Here is a 21,490-nt window from a genome sequence, read left to right on the forward strand (position 1 = left end):
TAATGGATAAATCTCTCAATGGAGACATAGTATTAATGTAGTTTTTTGTTTCTGGGCTGCCGCTACCGCCTTATAAGAATTCACCTTGAACTTTTTTTCCAAACTAGCGTCGACATTACATGCAATTCTTGATTATGAAATTATAAAAAGTATTGAAATCGGCAGAAAAAAGTGCACAAACATAATAAAAATAGGTTTTGTTCATGCGTTATATAGAAGAAAATGCGCATCACCCTCGACGAAAAAAAAAAATTCTCAAAAATCAACGGTAATTTTTAGCGTCTTGAAACTTGCACCTTATTATACTCAAAATTTTTGTAAGAAATGGAATTGCTAATTTTAAAATTACGATAATGGTTTCTGGGCATTTCTTCCATTTTCGCGAGTTCTGTGTGAAATTGAAAAAAATGTTCTTTTGGTTTTTGAATGAACTATATTTTTATAAAAAATAAGAAAAAACTGGTGTGGAAAAAATGCATAAATAAAATCGTCAAAACGTCAGGGTATGAACATTTTTGACACTGACTGTACATGTTTAGCTTTGCTTAACCAAAAGAACTTAGTTAAAAACTTGATAGTACCTAAGTTAAAATAGAACTGATCGAAATATACTTACTCTTTGTACAAACATACAGACTTTCTAAAGTTAATATTATATTATTATTAAATATTTAAGTGAAATGAAATGTATTGCTTTTGTTTATTTATGTATATGTACATACATATCGATGGTCGTCTGGGATATCGACACAACTAAAAAACAAAACTCTTACTACTGTTAAGGGCCTCATGTCTCTAATCCTTGTATAATCCATGTTTAATACTTACTACTTACTTTAGTAATCCTTACATGATTCCCTTAACAGGATCAAGGTTCGTTTTGTTTTGAGTTGTGTCGTTATTCAAGAGGCCATCGATATTTACATACAACGCAACAATGCACATAATATATGTTTATTATGTATTATATTTGTTATTAAATATAATATATTTTCTAAACATTGTGTCAGACTTTTTTCTGTTTACTTTTGATGTTACACATGCTACTTGCACGCCGCTTCAAGTAAATAATATGTACTATCAACGAAAAATTCGAAAACGCCCTGCAACTTGCAAGCTGAAGTGCAAGTTGCTATTATGTTCCCGTACAATAAGTTATCAATACAATTTTCTAGGTCAAAAAGCGATCTTAAGAAGAAAGCAGCGATAATTTTCTGTACAAGAACAAACCTAATGTTGCCATTTCTACGAAGGGTTGACATTTACTTGCAACATGTATCAAAATTTACTGTTGTTGAAATTTCATTGCTATTAGCCTTGCAAGTAGCTCTGCAAGCTCGAAAATATAAGTATGTTAGTAAAAAAATGTGAATGTATTGAGTTTTTTGGCCAGGAATTATTAAGTGAAAATTGTAGGGAATTTTGTGTGGAAAAAATTTTAATAAGCGTAGGGAAAAGTAGGTATTTTTTTCATTTGGTGGATGGGGATTTTCAAAAAAAATATGTACCATCACTGCCGCGTACAAAGAATCTCGACTTTCCTTTATACTATGTATGTATATATGTATATCAAAGAACGGCATTTTTAATACGTACACCCAAAATGTATTTAACAAAGTGTGATCGAATTTGACATTGCTCCCGAAAAACCATTCTATAAAGTCAAATTGGAAAAAAAATTGTGTGAATTTATAATCGTGTGTTTATATTTTTTGGCATAATAGTACCTTAAAAGAGAGCCGCACTGAGTTGTCAACCACCCTTGTTTAATACACCTAGCGTTCACCTTCTTTTCTAGGGGTATCAAAGAGATTATGTTAAAAATTATTAAATTGGTATATATACATAAATACATGAGTACATAAATGTTGTAAAGCTAATAGACCAATTTTTTAATAAACAACAGCGAATTTGGAGCGAGAGATCGGTCGGAGCAAGATGTGTCAATGGCAGCCCTCAATGGCCAAAAGTAGTTAATATTTTTATGGTGATAAGAATTTTTGATTTTTACAATTTGATTCAACTTTTTTTGAAGCATTCTTTCAAGCCTTTGCATACTCCATATTCATAATGTATAAGTTTATTATTAAACTATTCGCCACATATGACAGCAATTTAATTTTTCTCAAGTATTAGTACCACCCTTACACTTAATCGCAACCATTTCATGATTTTCCAATTTCTGTGCTTATTTTTTTTGTTCTGATATAAATTAAATGGAATCATTTTGAAAAGTTCATGTCAAAAGTTAATTGTGCGCACCTCAAACTTTTACCATTGCAAACTCGGTGCACCCAGAGTTAAATTCCAATTGACCTAAGCACGCACATTTGCGGTAAGGGCGCTCTGAAGTCAACTGCGCAGATTTTCAAGTGAGTCGCCTTATAATAATTTCAACCAGTGACTAGTAGGAAACCCAAAATATGAAATAAAATATTTACTAACAAATCGTAATTGCGAAGGTGGCATTCATTACTTTTGCGCAGGGTCAACCACAAGCCACAGTAATTTCGCATAAGCCCTGCAGACAACCCCTTCGAGTGCCAAGTGTCCATGAAAACTAATTCTAAGTATTCTCATTATTTTCGTATTTTCTAATACTCTTGTTATATCGATATTATAATTTTTTTTTTGCATTGCACATTGCACACCTGAAAAACTAGAATTGCTGAAAATTGCACGAAATTACTTGCAACTCGTATTTTTCCACATTTGTTGCACGCTTTTGTGCAGCCACGTCTTGAATTGGTTCCATTGTCATGCATGGGTATAGCAACTTGGGTGCAGCAGCTGTCAGAATTCACATGTCACTAATTAGCAGCAACTAGACGTGTTCACATGCACCGCGTAGTAAGTCAGGCCAATGCGGTATTTCTTTTGGCGTCTATGCGCCGGAGCTGGAGCCGAGGCAAAGGCAAGCTAACGCCATTTTCACCTAGATTTGATGACACCACTTCAAAGGTAAATCGTCATAGCTTAAAAGGTTTACGTGAATGTGGTCAAAACGTGTTGCATGCAAATTGAAAATACTTAGGGAATATTTGTGACAGCTAAAACGAGACTTTAATACATCGACGGACAATGGTAAAGCTCCGAAGCGGGGGTGTTCATACAGCAAGTTTTTTTCAGAAGCGTTTCGGCGCTGAAACTAAAGTAATTTTTGATTTTGACATTTGACATTGATATTTGAAATCTTTACGAAATCTTAAGGAGTATCCAACTACTGTGACGATTTTTTTACGAATCTTCAAAGAAAATTATATGAAGTGGTTAACATAAATTCGTAAAGAAATTTCTGTACGAAAAACAGAGAAAATTCTGAAAAAACTCTGCAAAAAATTCTTCACACAGCAGCATTATTTTCATTTCATTACCGATTTTCTTCCGAAATTTCGTTAAACAATGAAAGTGTACATAGTTTATTTCATTTTAGAAAATTCAACAAACAATCGGATGGGATCTTTACGAATTCTTTAAAATTTCTCTACGATTCAGAATACTCTGAAAAAATGGTTTGCAGGGATTTTAGGGAAAATCCCATATTTGGAAATGACACTAAAAAACTTCGAAGCACGTAGGCAAAATTTTGAGTCTTAGATTACGAATCTGTGGTCCGTTTTTCTAGACTAGGTCATTTTATGAAAAAATACCAAACCTTAAAGGGGAAAAAATCAAGCTACTTACGAAGAAAATCAATGGATAAATAAAAAAGTTTGAGCGGTCAAATGAATTTTTGTTTTTTTTTTTATGAAATACGGTTTGGAAAGAATGTTACTCATACGCCATGTGCAGGTATGTCATTTTAATTTTTTCCCCTCTTAAAGTTTTTTTTTTCCATTCCAAATGCAAACTTAAAATAAAAGGATCTTGGGAAAGTGATCTAAACGGTATACAGATGTAAAATCTATGATCCAAATTAAGTTTATGTCTCTCGACGTTTTTTTGTGTCATTTAAAATTTAGGTTTTGGTAAATCCTTCGCTCATATGTAAATATCTTAGTCGCCTTTCATTTAAGGTACGTTTTGTGCTATCTTTGCAGTCGATTCCAGCCTAGTTCAGTGTGAATACCTGCAGTTCGCCCCGCTCCGACTTGCATCTGTCGGTGTCGCTCGATTCGGCACGGCTTGCTGTTTGTACGTACGCTAAAACTCATATTGCAAATATGGCTTTTTTAGTCTATGGCTCTTTACTTTGAATAGTCAACTTAGCCCCAGTGTTCTGCCGATGTCACCATATCGCACTCTAAATCCTAGAGTCGATACCTATACTCATTAAACGAATTGAAGACATTACTAGATTCTACTGGAAGTATTGCTAGGAGAATGTTGTCAAAGTGGTTGCTTGAGCTAATTAGCTCTTTTACTCGAGTGCCAGGTTATTTGTTCAATTTGTTGAATACCCCTATTATTTACTGGTTAACAATTTTTTGTTGCCAGTGCAGAATAGACCTGCGGCCGGACTCCAAATGTTGCTATCGCTAATCTTGATCGCCAAAAATCTCCAAAAGAATAGCAGGCGCCCCTGACAACATGCAACATCCAATTACATGACCCTCATACTGCCAGATTTGGCTGATTATACATTGCATCTGTTACTTTAGAAAACATTTGGTAGATAAGTTGCTGTTACAGGGCAATTCTGGTTTGAAAAATGTAGTTTAGTTATTCTGACACGAAAGGCTCTTTTGAAAGAAAGCACTAGGGCGTGTTCCAAATGGAGATGAATGTATGTGTAGGGGTTAAGGCCTACTACATTATTCGTCTCGCGAAGATGGCAACTCTATAAACTTTGAAGAAATAAATAATTAAACATACCTTTGCTTGTTGCATACATTTCCTGGTATATATTTTCTCTTGTTCATTCGTGCAACATCTTTGAATTGTAATTCGACATTTTCATTATATTAAATAAATTTAAGAATATAGAAAACGACTTCTATAACTGGTGACCCCGACGATGAATATGGTCAGCGAAGGAGAAGACAGATTTATGGATGCTGAAAACATGCTGCATTTGGGGCGCCTTGCTGTTAAACCGCCGCCGTTTTGGAAACCTGATCCACTTCTGTGGTTCGCTCAGGTTGAAGCGCAATTTGCGCGCGCTGGTATCACGACAGACGATACCAAGTACTACACTGTTGTCGCCGAGATCGATTCGGCGATCTTAATGCACGCCAGCGATATTATTGCATCTCCCCCAACTACAGGCAAGTACGAAGCGTTAAAGGAGAGACTACTAGCTGAATTTGGTGAGTCGACAGAGAAAAGGCTTAAGCGACTTTTTGAGTCATGCGAATTAAATGACAAGAAACCGACTACGTTACTACGGGAGATGAAAGATTTGGCACATAATCGATTGGATAAGAGTATACTGAAGTCAATTTGGTTGCGGCGTTTGCCTCTGCAGGTGCAACAAATCTTAACGACATTGGATGAGGATGTAGAAGTGTTGGCGAAAAGGGCCGACAGCATAATGGAGGTAACTACTACCAACGTAGTGAATGCGGTAAACGCGTCTAACAACAGCAACGTGGAGGTTGCTGACCTTGAATACAGGCTGGACAGACTCGAGCAAAACAACCGTAATAGTTCCCAACGAATGACACAAGTGGAGCGAAACAGCGCTCCTCGCGTACGGCCGACTACAACTGTACGAGGGGGTTCTGAACAAGTGGCTAGAGATGATATATGTTGGTACCACCGTACCTTCGGTGATCGAGCTACTAGATGCAGGTCACCTTGCCGTTTTACGCAAACACGTTCGGAAAACTAGTTAGCCCTCCGTTCAAAGCGGCTACAACGGAGGCTAATCCGTTTTCCAGCCGTCTCTACATACACGACAAAGTTTCATCGTTAAAATTTTTAATTGATACTGGGGCCGAGGTTTCCGTCGTACCCAGGCGTCGCAATGATCGGGTGCAACCTTCTTCGATCAAGTTGGTCGCAGCCAACAATAGTCAGATCGATACTTATGGGAGGAGGAGTATAACGTTAGATTTGGGATTCGACCGAAAATTTACTTGGCTGTTCATCGTCGCCGATGTATCATATCCGATTATTGGCGCGGATTTTCTCCAACAATTTGACATACTCGTGGACATGAAAAATAAGGCGATTATCGATCGGTCGACTAACTCACGAATTGGTTGCCTTATGACGAAACTTCCGCAAAACATCACTACGTTAAAATGTTCAAACATTTTTCACGAACTTTTATCGCGCTTTGTAGACCTCACTGAGGATAAAACGCCCGGAGGTACGCTGTGTAACGTTCATCATTTCATAGAAACCAAAGGGGCTCCGGTGGTACAGAAGGTACGTCGACTCTCACCGGAGAAATTAAAAATAGCTAAACAGGAGTTTCAGTACCTGTTGGAGAAAGGTATTTGTCAACGCTCAAAAAGCCAGTGGGCTAGCCCGTTGCACATGGTGCAGAAAGCCAACGGATCTTGGCGCCCATGTGGGGACTACCGCAAGCTTAACGCGACAACCATTCCGGATAAGTACCCTATACGCCATATGCAAGATTTTTTTGGAGATTTGCACGGCAGAACGATTTTTTCAGTCATTGACTGTAAAAAAGCATATCACCAAATACCGGTGCATCCAAAGGATGTCCCGAAGACCGCGATTTTGACACCGTTTGGACTCTTTGAGTTCAAATACATGACGTTTGGACTTAGAAACGCCGCCCAGACCTTCCAGCGGGTCATGGACGACACGGTCGCAGGGTTATCATTTGCTTTTCCATATCTGGATGATGTATTGGTGGCCTCAGTTTCGCCGGAGGAACACGTCACGCATTTGCAACAGCTTTTCGAACGCTATCGCGAGAGGGGCCTTGTTATCAATATGGATAAGTGTCAGATCGCTTTACCAGAGGTAGAATTCTTGGGCCATTTGGTATCGCGGAGAGGCATAGCACCCTTACCACGCAAGGTTCAGGGGATTCTCGACTTGAAGAAGCCAACGGAGGTGCACGAGCTCAGACGGTTTCTGGGCGCAGTAAATTTTTATCGGCGATTTCTACCACATGCTGCAACTGTCGAAGCGCAGCTCCAAAAGATGATGGGTCCGTGCAAAAAACGTGACAGGACGAAGTTAGAGTGGTCATCCGCCTCTGAACAAGCTTTTCAAGAGCTCAAAACACAACTCGCGAAAGAGGCGTTAATTACATTCCCGGTGAGGGGAGCCACCATCGCGTTGTCGACAGACGCTTCCGACGTTGCAATGGGCGCCGCACTTCAACAGTTAACTGATGGCCAGTGGAAACCGCTGGGTTTTTTTTCCCAAAAGTTCACTGAAACCGAAAGAAGGTACAGTACGTACGACCGCGAGCTGCTGGCGATACACAGGGCAATTCGGCACTTCCGATATTTTTTGGAAGGGACTCAATTTATCATCTTCACGGATCACAAGCCGCTGATTCAAGCCTTCGAGCAGAAGTGGGAAAAGTTATCCCCACGACAGACAAGACAATTGAATTTTATCAGTCAGTTTTCTACGGACATACGACACATCAGCGGAGCAAGCAACCTTGTAGCGGACATGCTGTCGAGAATCGAGACATTTGCAGCTCCTTCACCGTTAGACTTGAAGCTACTCCATGACGAGCAAGAAGCGAGCGAGGAATTGAGAAAATTACTCAATGATGGTCAAACTTCTTTACATTTGGTCAAATACAAACATCCAGGCACAGGAATCGAAATCTTCTGCGACGATACGACTGGGAAGATAAGACCATACGTTCCAAAAACTCTTCGCCAAGTGGTTTTCGACGCCACGCACGGCCTCGCGCACCCAGGAGCAAGAGCAACGATCAGGCTAATAACAAGTAGTTTCGTATGGAAGGGGGTAAGTGCAGACGTACGAGCACGCGTCCGCAGTTGTCCTGCATGTCAGCGATGCAAAATTGCACGACATACGAAGGGTGCATTGGAGACCTTTGCAGTGCCGAGTAGGCGTTTCGAACATGTCAATGTAGACATTGTTGGGCCGTTCCCTGTGTCACGAGGCTATACGTACTGCCTGACCTGTGTTGATAGGTTCTCGAGGTGGATTGAAGTTTTCCCACTCACCGACATGATGGCTGAAACGGTTGCGAGGGAGCTACTCAACGGGTGGATCAGTAGATTCGGAGTACCCAAGTTCATCACTACGGATCAGGGCAGACAATTTGAAAGCAGCCTTTTCCGCGAGCTGGCAAAGTTATTGGGTGCCAAGCACATCCACACTACAAGCTATCACCCACAGTCAAATGGCATAGTAGAGAGATGGCATCGGGTGTTGAAAGCTGCGTTGAGGTGTCACACGGCCGACGTTAATTGGGTGGACATTTTGCCAATCGTCCTTCTAGGGCTACGTTCAGCTGTCAAAGAGGACCTTGGGGTTTCCATAGCCGAGATGCTTTATGGACAGCCTATACGACTCCCCAGCGAATTCTTCGAAAGCCCAAAGGAAACACCAGCAGATGAGCACAGTTTTTTACAGAACATCAAACAACAGTTTGAACGATTAAGGCCAACGCAAACGTCACAACATGGAAGGTGTGCTGTTTTCGTCCCTAAGGATCTGCGCTTCTGTAGCCATGTGTTTTTGCGGGACGATACCATTCACAAACCCCTTAAAGCGCCGTATGACGGTCCATATTTAGTGGTCAACAGGTTTCCGAAGACGTACACCATTCTGATTGGAACAAGGCAGGTTACTGTTTCGATTGATAGGCTCAAGCCGGCCTATTTTCCGAGGGAAGAAGTCGATACTGGGACTTTGCAGCAATTACCTTTTGCTGTTTTAGGAAGAGGAGTGATGTAGGGGTTAAGGCCTACTACATTATTCGTCTCGCGAAGATGGCAACTCTATAAACTTTGAAGAAATAAGTAATTAAACATACCTTTGCTTGTTGCATACATTTCCTGGTATATATTTTCTCTTGTTCATTCGTGCAACATCTTTGAATTGTAATTCGACATTTTCATTATATTAAATAAATTTAAGAATATAGAAAACGACTTCTATATATGTATATCATTCTGCTCGGGCTGGCTGCTCCAACAGTCCCAATGGCCGAGTGAGCAAATCAGGGGTATGCCATTCGAGCGATCTGAGGTAGCACAAAGCAGCGAAATTTAACTTTATTTTCCCCTTCCAATAATTATGTTACTTTTTTAATATCTATGTACATTTTTTTAATTTCTAGTACATTGAAATTTATTTTAATTGATCAAATGCATATTTAAAAATTTTAAAGGGAGACTAAGTAAATCAGAAAGGCTTATGAAAATCCAAAATTAACGCCAGGAATATGCGGTAACACTAAGAAAAATAGAAAACGAATTTTTCTTGGAAAATTTACGTATAGAATTTTTTTATAAATTTTTTCGCGGCTTAGTACCTAATATCTTCCTACTCAAACTACTTTACGGTTCTTTAAGGGGAAAACGATCGCCGTCCTAATGAGAGATTTGATGACGTATTAGATGTTTTACAATTTGAAGTCGATGAGAATTTGCTACTTAAAATACTCAAACTTAGTTCACTGAGGACTAACTGCGGCCAGGTTTTAAAAGCCTGGTCTGGGGGTGATAGAATGAAAAAATACATCGAATACATAATAAATATATTTAATAGGATATATCTGTATTAGGTGTTTGTGGGCGGTTTCACACGATGCTACCTGATGGCGTTCTCTTTTCTACAAAAAATGTTGACTTCTCGTAGTATTTTTGCGTAGAGGGCACTGAGAAGGCAACAGTTTTCGGTACAAAAGAAAACGCCTTTAAGCATGCCGCACTTAATGACTCCAACATAACTAAAACGAGCAATTTTCTATGTTTTCGTATATAAGTACTCGTATGTACATTAGGGTGGTCCAAAAATGGACATGAAAATGTAAAGTCGGAATTTGTATGATCTCACCCCCCAGGATTGCTCTATACCGAAAAAATATACCACTATTTTTTATACCCGAGCGCACTTGTGCACAAGGGTATACTAATTTTGTTCACATAACGGTTGTTTGTAACAGCCAAAACGAATCGAGATAGATATAGACAAATGTATACATAAATGCTCAGATTGAATAGAGAAATCGATTAAGCCATGTCTGTCTGTCCGTCCGTCCGTGTACACGATAACTCGATATATCTCAACGAAATTTGGTATGTAGGTTTCCGTTAATCCAAGGTAGGTTGGTATTGGAAATGGGAGAAATCGGACTGTAACCACGCCCACTTCCCATATAACGGTAATTTCCAGAAATACGAAAACTGCGATATTTTAGTAACTACTGAAGATTATTCACTCAAAATTGATATTTGCAACAATTTTTAGACGAAAATAGGAATATTATAAATTTTTGGAAAATGGGCTTAGCCACGCCCACTTATGGTTACATGTGTATATCTTGGCAACCGCTGCACCAATTTCTTCCAAACTTGGCACAGTTGTTGGCCTTCGCACAACATACCAAATGGCCGAAAAGTTTTAAAATCAGACAATAACCACGCCCACCGTCCATATAAGGGTAATTTAGAGAAATACAAAATCTTCGATAAATCAGTAAATATTAAAGCTAATTTATCCAAAATTGATGCTTGCAACAATTCTTTACCAAGAAATACGTTTATGGTAAAATTTTGGAAAATGGGCGTGGCACCGCCCACTTATGATCACATATATGTATATCGGTAACCGTTCTACCAATTTGTACCAAACTCGGTATTTTTATTGTGCTTGCCACATAAAATCAAAACGTTGAAAATTATTGAAATCGGACTAAAATTACGGCCGCTTTTCATATAACGGTAAATTTCAGAAATGCTTGAAACTGCAATATTTCGAAATTTAAGGACGCTAATTTACTCAAAGTTGATACACCCCGGCTTACTATCTAGCGGAAGGTTTCGGAAAGGTGAAAAAACCTATATTTAATACTTGCACCGGGTATTTAATGTTCGGCTCCACCCGAACTTAGACTTTCTTACTTGTTATTTTAGAGGTCGCTCAAAGCGCTCAACGTTTTCCATATATTTTATTTGGGGGAAAAAAATTTCGTAGAAATAGTATAGAATTCTTGAAAATCAATATTATATACCCAATTAATTTTTTAACAATTTTTTTCATAGTAGCTATATGTATTTTATAGGTCCGCCAAAAACCCCAGAAAATTATAGAAAATGCAATGGGGGTGGGGCTAAATACAAAATCTTTAGTACTAAAAAATGGTTAAATAAACAATTGGGTATTGTTATTAGAAGTCTCCTGAAGAGAAACAGAGTTATCCGATCGAAAAATATTGATTTTCATGAATTTCATACTATTTCCACGAAAAGTGGTTTTCCCCATATAAAATTCATATGTCATGTTTCATATGTTCAAAAAACAACAAAATTAGCCAATCATGCTATTTATGCTATCTATGCGCTTTGAGCGACATCTAAATATTTTTTGATTTAAAAAAAGTAGTGGTATATTATTTCGATATAGAACAATCCTAGGGGGTGAGAGCATTGAAATTCCGACATTACCTATTTTGGACCACCCTAATGCACATACATATGCAGCTAGGCTGTATTTATGTAGTTTGTTTTTAGCCCGCTCGCTGTGAAAATGTTAGATGACGTCAATTATTTCACCGCCAATGCCATTGATGCCACCAGCCACACTTTTAACGTTCTCAACAGTTGCAACAACACCGTCGCAGAATTGATGATTTTGCTGTTTACAACTTGCTGATTTTGTTCAACAAATACGTTGTTGTTTTTTCCCGATTTTTCTTTCTTTTATCAGCGGGTCGTAGGGTTGATTGGTTGGTCATTTGTTTGATTCTTGATTTGCTTTTAGCTGGCTCAGCAACATTTGCCAACCCAATAAGCACACAAGCAAAAAACAATATGTATGGCCATCAGCACCCGCAGCAGCATCAGCATCAGCAATTTGTGGGCATCATTTGCGATGTGACAAATTTGAAGCGAAGTGAGTTAATAATTCAACATACATCTCTGCGTTGCATAATGACTATTTCAACCGCTTATATCTTCATTCATTCAATATCAAGCCGCTTATGCACCCTTTTGCAAGGTGTTGCGTCATTTTTCGTAGCTTAATTTTTTCTCTTTGATTTAAATTCTTTTCCCCTTTTGATGTTCAGATATGCAAATTTTACTCATATGAAAGCTCATATGTGTGAATTATGAGTTATGTATGTGAGTTGAAAGCGTTGAAATGCTGGTGAAATGCCAGCGAATTCGTTTTATTTTTTATTTTCTCCGTTTCCATGGTATAACCCGCAATTTCGCATTTCATTTCATTGCTATCAGTTTGATAGGAGGGAGGGATCAGTTTAAAGTAGTCCGTAGAGGAAATATTCCGTTGTACCCTACATCTAGTGTGAAAGGTAAACGGTTTTGCAGACAGGGAGATCTTTGTTTAATACGTGTTTAGAAACAACAGGAAAAAACGTAGTCCTAATAAATTCGTATAAAATTAAAAATATTAAAATAAATTTCGTTATGAGTTTAGCTAATCAAAACTTTAGAAAAGAAGTCATTCAAGTTAACCTTGTAACAATAGTCCAACACGTCTTAAAAACCTAAAAAATTGGCGTTACAGAAACTTCAAGAAATTCAAGTCTTAAGAAATTTAACACTCTGGACAAGAACTGATACAAAATGCTCACAAGTATATAAGAAACAGTGAAAATAAAATTAAAAATAATGCAAAATCTGTCTGGAATTTTCCAAAGTTCCGATGCTGATCTGGCCGTCGACAGCTACTCAATTTCATTAAAGCACACCAATAAGTTTCAGTCTGACGGCCTTTCACCCCTTCTTCTTATTTGGCGCTGTATCCGCCTAAGCTATTTCTGTGCCAACTGACGCCAATTGGAAATGCCACGTCCATCTCCACTTGGTCTTTCCATCACAGTGGGGACCTCCCACTTGGAACCACTTGAATTACCCGATCTCATTCCCGAAGATTCAAGCCCCTTTTTTCGAAAATCGCTACGAAAAATTAAAAGATAGGTATTTCACTAGATCTTCATTTAAATTTTTTCAATAACTTTGCCAGCATTAAGCATTTTCATGTCATCTCGTAAAACTAGTTTTATGGAAATGTGAATAGCGCATTCGATTCGTGCCCAATATTCCCATTTTCATAGTATCAATGAAAGGATATTTTAGGAAAGTCGTTTTACTGAACCATTTAAGAGATTGTTGAAAATATATTCAAAATACATACCTCTTTCATGAAAAAATGTATCTATCAATGATATAAATCGTCTTAATGTCAGTCATGAATTCTTATTCTATGAGCATGCTTTCCCAACGGCCAATGACCGGTAATAGTTGCTACCTTTTTAGCAGATCTTCTGTTAATTTCCTGCTGTATCTAGTGAGGCAAAAACTCACACACTATCTTGTAAAATTTTGATCTATAACCACTTGATCCGTGCTTGCTTCAGAATGTGCGAGGGGATTTCTGTTTGTATTTATTTCACTCCAATACTTGAAAGCCAGCCGACGAGCGATGAGAGGACCTTGCTGTGACTCTGAACTTTTTGAAAATCGTGGTTGTGTGCGTGCAAGCAATCAACAGTAACCCCGAAAATGTTAGCCTTATTCACCGTCGCAATTTGTGTGGCACCGACTTGATCCCTAAGCTTGTCCTCGTTCGTCTCGGTCATCAATTTGATTGCCGGACGCCAATATGAGATCAACTACCGACCACTCAAGTAATTACCCTTTAGTTCCCGCGTGAGAGAGGGGTTAACCCGTTCAACAGCTCCAGCGCTACCAGCACAGCTCCCCCACAGAGTCGGTTTCGGTTTAGGCTGTGAGTTACCTCAAGTGTCTTCTCTACTGGGGAAAGGAGTGTTATTGGACGATAATACTCCCATTTGGTGGCTCGTTCCCCCGGCTTTCGTAGTGGAACCACTCTCCTAGATTTCCACACGGGTGGAATTATGAAATGGGCCATCGACAAATGGAGGGCCTTGGTGATGACCCGAACGCGTTGCTTTAACTTGAAACAAATTGTTAGCGATATGGATCAAATGTAGCTCAAAAAAAAAGTCGAACACCACCGACTGAAGCACTTTCCATGTCACTTTAATTTGATGTCAACTCTTCGCGGCTCCTCTCCTTCAACACCCTCTGTTTTGCCTTGTGCAACAATCTCTCAATTGCTCATAACGAATGCATACAACGAAGCAGTAAAGCAAAAAAAAAATAAAAATAAAAAGAGGAAGCAACACACGTAAATAAAAGTGGCTCTTTTTGAATTTTCACACCAATTCCTCATAACATGGAATAAAAAAGAAATGAAAAATGCTGTCACTCTGAAGGACCTTCATCGTTTCCTTACCAACACGACGTGCCGAAATATGTGGCATAAGAAATGATGAAAAATATGCGACAAGGCTTCAAAGTGTACGCGATGAGCTGCGAGCAAATATGAAGATGGCTGCCAGACGTGCGGGACGACGTATGATAAACATTGCAGGGGAGTGTGTGTGTGTGTGTGTGTATGAGAGTGTGCTTCTGGCTGCTGGTAGCCCAATTTAAATATGCTGGCGCATATATCATTCCGGTTGACAGGACAATTCTCTTATCTCGAAAAACGCAACAGCCAAAGCCGCAGCAGTTGTATGTAGTATCTGTAGGCCGCAGCAGCCGCTACTCCAGTTGTGCTGCCAGCCAGTGCTATTGCCAGAGCGAAAAAAGCTTTAGCTGAAGTAGCCGCTTAAGCGAAATTTCGCCACTCACATCTAGGATGGATATTCAAAAATAAAAACAAAAATGAAAATATAAAAACAGCCATGCAAATATGGAGAAACTTGGTGGCGCTTGTTTTTAAAATTACTCTTGCAACTCATATGCATATGAAATGAGTGCATGCATGTAAATAAACGTAAGTGTGTGCATACGTATGTATGTATGTGTTTTCGTGTTTCCTTGCGCAAAATGAATTTTCTCACTTGACAAATAAGAATGTACGCATGAGTGCATATGCATGTACTATGTATGTAGTACGTATATACCCTGCAGGAAATGTATCTAACTATAAGCTAACTTTCAGTTGATTAGGAAGGAGCTTAAAGTCACTTATTATCTGTATATTTACTTTGACGAAAGCTAACTATATTTGTATGGCGATGGCCGCGAAATAGTCAAAGGTGCATTAGATGCAGTCAAGGGTGGTTACCTCTGCATTTGATGTAACTAACTTGTTATTATNAGGAAATGTATCTAACTATAAGCTAACTTTCAGTTGATTAGGAAGGAGCTTAAAGTCACTTATTATCTGTATATTTACTTTGACGAAAGCTAACTATATTTGTATGGCGATGGCCGCGAAATAGTCAAAGGTGCATTAGATGCAGTCAAGGGTGGTTACCTCTGCATTTGATGTAACTAACTTGTTATTATCTACTTTTGGACATAAAATATCAATAGGAAAAACAAAATATTTTTTTAATTTTTTATTTTTTTGCTTTATTTATTTTATTACATTTCGTATTTGTTTACATGGTCTGCTGTAGGTGGTCCCATATTCGAACTCCGTCAGACATAACTTCAAAATGATAATATGAAATTTCGATTTTCCTTTTATTTGTCCTCGATTCGAAAAAGTATTTGCGAAGTGCTGGATATTTGAATAGAAACGTGTTTAAAGAAAACAATCTCCTTCATTACTCCTGCATTACTGTCAACTAGTTTCAATAAGCTTTTTGTAGCCAACTACAAGTTATATACTTTATAGAAATCCCGCAAAAAAGCTAACTAAAAGTAGGTTATTTTTTATCAATTGATATTTTTTTTCTGTAGGGTACATATGTACATACATAAATAAATCCTCAACAATATTGTAACCCGTTGACATTTTAAACCTTTGAAAAAACTAGTATACATTTTAAACCCAAAGCGCGCTGTCACTTGCTCGGAGAAGAATGAGAAGTGTACATATTCAGACAAAATTCAGGCAGTCCTCATCGAGTATTCTGTAATGAGGATTGGCAAGCAAATACCTGCAAGAAGTATCAGTCCCCTGCAGGGGAACCTACCAGTTGTGAACCAGAATACTTCCAGTTTGCATTTCAGCTCAACTAGTTCACGTTGTATCCTTTTTCAATATCAGCAACTGGTATTTTTAACATGGCGGGGTCACAGGAGATGTCAATTGTTCATTCCTGCATCAGCATCCTACCAGTAGAAATACTAGTAGCATCATACCAGTTGACGGGATAGACTGCGAATTCATCCCCTGTGAAAAGCATAACGTTGGCTTAGTTCGCAAACGTGCTAAGTCCATTTTTTTTATTTTTCAGGAGGGACAAAAAACCGTCTAACTTTTTTTGTTTTCAATATTTTTCTAATCTGTAAATGCAGTTTTATTCCTTAGTTCGTCTTGTTTTAGTACCAATAATCGGCCAATTTCCAAATAAAGCTGTTGCAGACTTATAGGCTCTTTTAGGACTTCCCACATTTTCTCTTTAAGATTTTATTCTTTTAATGTGGACTTAGCACATTTTCTATCAACCTTTTTTCCATTATTTTTTATTGTTAAGAGATTTAATTGCTTAGTTTAAATATATTTTATTGTTTTAAAATGAATTATAACCTTATACAGTTTTATTTCATTGCTATTAATAAAAATAACTATTTTAAGTCGTAAATTTATGTACCATTTATAAAAGAAAATAATTAAAAGCAAGTAAAGAGGTATAAGTTTTGGCGAAACCGAACTTTATATACCCGGCGCAGGTATCAAATACTGTCGTAAGCAGGGGCTTTTTTCCCGATTTCAAAGGTTTTCGATAATATCCTGAGTTAAACTCATTGAAATAATTGAACCACGTTTAGTGGAAATCGCTAAAGTGGCTACCGAAATACACCTTGCAGTCATAAAGTGGGCGGTGTCACGCAGTCTTATTTATTGTTAAGAGATTGTTGTAAGTATTAACTTGAAGTAAATTAGCGTCTTCAGTTATTGAAATATCAGTTTCCGTATTTTTGAAATTTACCGTTAGATATACGGGAAGCGAATGTAATTTTGGTCCGATTTGAATAATTTTCAACGAATTGCTTTTCCGTACCAGGTTTATAAGTGCACCGAGTTTGGTAGAAATTGATAAATCGGTTACCGAGTTACACATTTGTGGTCATAAGTGGGCGGCGCCATTCCCATTATCCAAAAATGTATCATTATCTTATGTTCTGCTGAGTGGTTATCGCGATCATCGATTTTAAGTGAATTAGATTTTTAACAGATTTCTTAGCTAGACCCTAAATAAGGCTCGTACCGAGTTTGGTGAATGGGCTACTGAGATACAGCATTTCATAATAGGTGGGCGGGGTCACGCCCATTTTCCAAAAATAATAATAATATTTTTTACAAAAATTCTACTTCACATACTAATTTTGAACAATTTGCATCCAATATTTACTGAAATATCGTAGTTTTTGCATTTTTAGAAAATACCTTTATATCGGAAATGGGCGTGGTTACATTCCGATTCGCCCATTTTTAATACCAACTTACCTTGGATAAAGGGCAACCTACATACCAAATTTCGTTGAGATATCTCGAGTTATCGTGTACACGGACAGACGTGTATATATATTATTTTTGGATTTTTTTGGACTTAGCACATTTGCGTACCAATGCATAACAACAAGTAAAAACGAGATTACGGTAATTTTCTTTTTTGGTAATGATGTATTTTCAGTTATGCTATCTTACTGCATCAAAATCTCAATTTACACAAAAAGCACGTTTGCGAACTAAGCCAACGATAAGTATGTCATTTTGATCGCGGCGCTGCAACAGTGGCAATGGGCGACAGATTATTTTTTTTATATCTTTTCGTATAAATTTTAAATTGTATTTTTTGAAAAAGGTGGTCGTTGTGGTATAGTAGTAAGCAGTGCGCGCTTTCACTCCGCATCGCAAAAAAAAGAATAGAAAAAAAGGTTTTTTCTTAACAGCGGTCGCTCCTCGGCAAGCAATGGCAAACCGCAGAGTGTATTTCTGCCATTAAAAACAACTTCTCATAAAAATATCATCACCATTCGGAGTCAGCGTAAATTTGTAAGTTCCTCCCTTTGTCTGACAACATCAAGGCGCACGCCACAAATCGGAGGAGGATCTCTGCCAAACACTACCATATGTGTAAGCGCCAATCTACTCTTATTATTATTGTTCTTAAAAAAATATTTCATTTAATTTTTTTATGATTTTTTATGATTTGGGTTTTTTTCCGAATTAAAATAAATTTACAAATTTTATTTTATTTTTAAATTGAAATAATTTACTAACTTTACTCTTATCAGCTCGAACCTGAAATTTCAGAACCACAATCGGTGATCTTCACTCGATAGTTGTGAGGAAATCAATTCACCGCATTTTAGTTTTGGTTTTAGCAATTCAAAGACAGATGGCGCTGATCGCATAAGTTGTTCGAAATGGCCGGTACGGCTACAATAAATCCCGTATTCACCATAAGCCAAACTTTGGAAAAAAAACCCGCGAAAGGAGGATGGACATACTTTTCAATTTTAAAGCCTCTGTCTATACCTAGTACGAAAAGGGTGTTGCCCTTACGTCGCCTTTTCTAACTTTCATATCCTTAAAATTACACAAGGTTACCTAGACAGTATTTCGTGAAGACATCAATACTAAGAACTTTTTTACGCGATGTTGCGATAGATAAGCTAGCTACTTAGCATTTAGTCCCATGGAAATAATTAAGATTAAACCATTTCTCTACCGCAATGAACTTTGATACTCTTATCGTTATCCCTGAGAGGTCTTGTAGAGATGAAGAGAAGTCCGAGTCTATGTAACCGCCTTCTGCTAAGTTTTAGGCTGGTGTTGTGCACTATCTTTTGAAGAGAATGGATAACTAGGAGGTGTAAGAGCCGGTACTTTGCACCGTCTGGTAAAAATTAGTAGGTCACTTTCAGCTGGGTTTTCATTAAGACCGCAGTTTTTGGTCCAAGTAACTACTCAAATAAAAGTGTTTTCTCCAGTGCGATTACCGCAACATCATCGGTATACACAATAGTTTCATGTCCATCTACCTCCATTACCCGCAAAAGTTGGAACACCGATTGTACCCATAGGAGCGGAGGGAGAACGCCACATTGTAGATTGACGCACCTGCGAGTTGTCTGTTCTCCAGTTCCGAGCTCAGCACCCTACTGGTTTTATCTACCCCCAGGTCCGTCAGAGCCGAGGCAATCGCAAACAGGAGGACATTATTGAAAGTCCCTAATATGTCCAGAATCGCCATTAATCCAAACTCCTTCTTTTTCGGTGATTTTTAAATTTGTTAGACTAAGGAGGGGAGAGTTAGCTCCGTAGATCTACGCTTGCCCAATTTTCAGATATATGTCTCCAGAAGTCTTTCAAGAGCCTTAAGTAGAAAGGGGAATAGGCTTATAGGTATACAATCGATTGGTTTATCATGTGGTAGCTTGCTTTCGGTATGAAAACAAACTTTATTTCTTTCCAGATCACGAGAATATAACTGACTCTTAACCTTTATGTTAACAGCAACATACCCGGGAATGTTTTGCGTTTTCAAATTGCTTTATCTTGGAAACCACACATCGCATTAACAGGAAATTTCATGATATCCTCAATAAAAGTAATCTACATCATATTCTCAAGTCTGAGTGGGATTGGACCATTTAGACCAGAGACCATTTTTCGACTTTTACCTTTTACATCAAAAGATGCATGTATGGGTATGTATGTGAAAACGCATGCAAATATGTTGATACATTTGAAAAGTGAAATTTATTCCGAATAAAATTCTTAATATAGTACAAGAATATAATGATAATATAATATTATAATACATGTAAAATAAAAAAAATATAAAAAAAATGGAAATTATCAACTTCTTAGTTACATATATTGCATTGCGGCAAATTAGTAGAATGTTTTGCACAAACGAGTTTTTAGCACAATATGCCGCCTTTTTTCGGCGTAGTTTGGAGCATGTATATGACAATTATCCTTTGTTTTTATTCTGTCCGTACTGTCACGTCCTTCATCGCCTCATAGTTCAACATCCATCATCCTCAAAAGACCGCCGTTTATTGCTTCAATAGTGTTCCGTTTAGAAAATATTCTTATTTGACTATTCGGTATCTCCTACTTATATTTAAGGTTTCGCCAGGTGCTCGCTAAGTTGAACAAGGAACATCATACGTCCGCTTGAAGAAGCCTTCTCGTGTGGGTTGTCTTCACGTAACTGATGTAAATAAGTAGCAAAGGCAGCCACTTGAAGAATATTATAAAATAATGGTAAAAGGCATATATTCTTTTGCCGCTTGATTGAATATTCTGCCATATTGACGTATTTAACCATGTTATTAAGGTCTCCTTTGGTTTTGTTGTCATCTAGTATCAAAAGTGACTTTTTCTTAAGACCTCTTACTTCGGTTTTGTAATGCATTCATGAAAGGATCACAACTGACTTATTTTTTTTTCAGCACGAGCTGGTCCAATGTTTGCAGACCCGAGTATGTAGTGGGTTCGAAACTGACAGTTTGTGGTGGTACAGCAGACCAAGTTGTTCCATCTTGGTCTGAATAGTTTCCCCTGTTTCACCTGGTCTGTCGCCCTTTTCTAATCTTCACTTTCATCTTCCGGGTCGTATTCTCGTGACTGGATTTCTTCTATATCGGATCATGTGGAGTTACATCATATTCGTCATCCTCCCCAATCTCTTCAGATACCAAAGGCTCTGTGTCACTATTTTCCTCGTCTTAATCTTCTAACAACTCGCGAATGTATTCTTGCTGTTCCTCAGAATCCAGCGCACTAAGCTGTAGTGGAGTGAGTCATTCACCAACTTTCATTTTTACTTTTGAAAATTTTGTTTCGTTGGGAAACACTTGGCAATAATAAACTCTGTGCGTGTAGTCCCTACGCGCGGAAGAAGTGAAACTTAATAGAGAAAATGCCAGAAAGAAAAAAATGTGCGATATACATACACATGTACATATTTTCTAATAAAAAAATATCTCCTTAAAATTATTTTTAACGACCTTTAATTTTTTATTTTTAATGACCAACTGCAAAGTTAAATTATTATTTGTGCCTGAGAACACATCCATATCTACAATACTAACTAGTAGATTGTGGCAAGTAAAGTAAGATATAAAATCTTTTATTTCAATATTATTAATATTTCTGGAAAAAACCGGTCCTTTGGTTGTTGGATCATTTCTATCATTCACCATTTCCAGTAAACATTTTTCTTAAAAAAATTTTGTCAGTTCATCAGATTTGGCCAGCGAAAAGTTGACCTTGAAATCTCCTGCGAGAATGACAGGTCCATCATGACAGTCTACTTATCTTTATCTTCATGTTCTTCTACATCTGCATCTTCATCTTCATCTTCATCTTCATCTTCATCTTCATCTTCATCTTCATCTTCATCTTCATCTTCATCTTCATCTTCATCTTCATC

The sequence above is a fragment of the Rhagoletis zephyria genome, unplaced genomic scaffold (genome assembly GCF_001687245.7).
Source record: "Rhagoletis zephyria isolate East Lansing unplaced genomic scaffold, Rhagoletis_zephyria_1.1 Rzeph_scaffold_00742, whole genome shotgun sequence".
NCBI lineage: Eukaryota > Metazoa > Arthropoda > Insecta > Diptera > Tephritidae > Rhagoletis > Rhagoletis zephyria.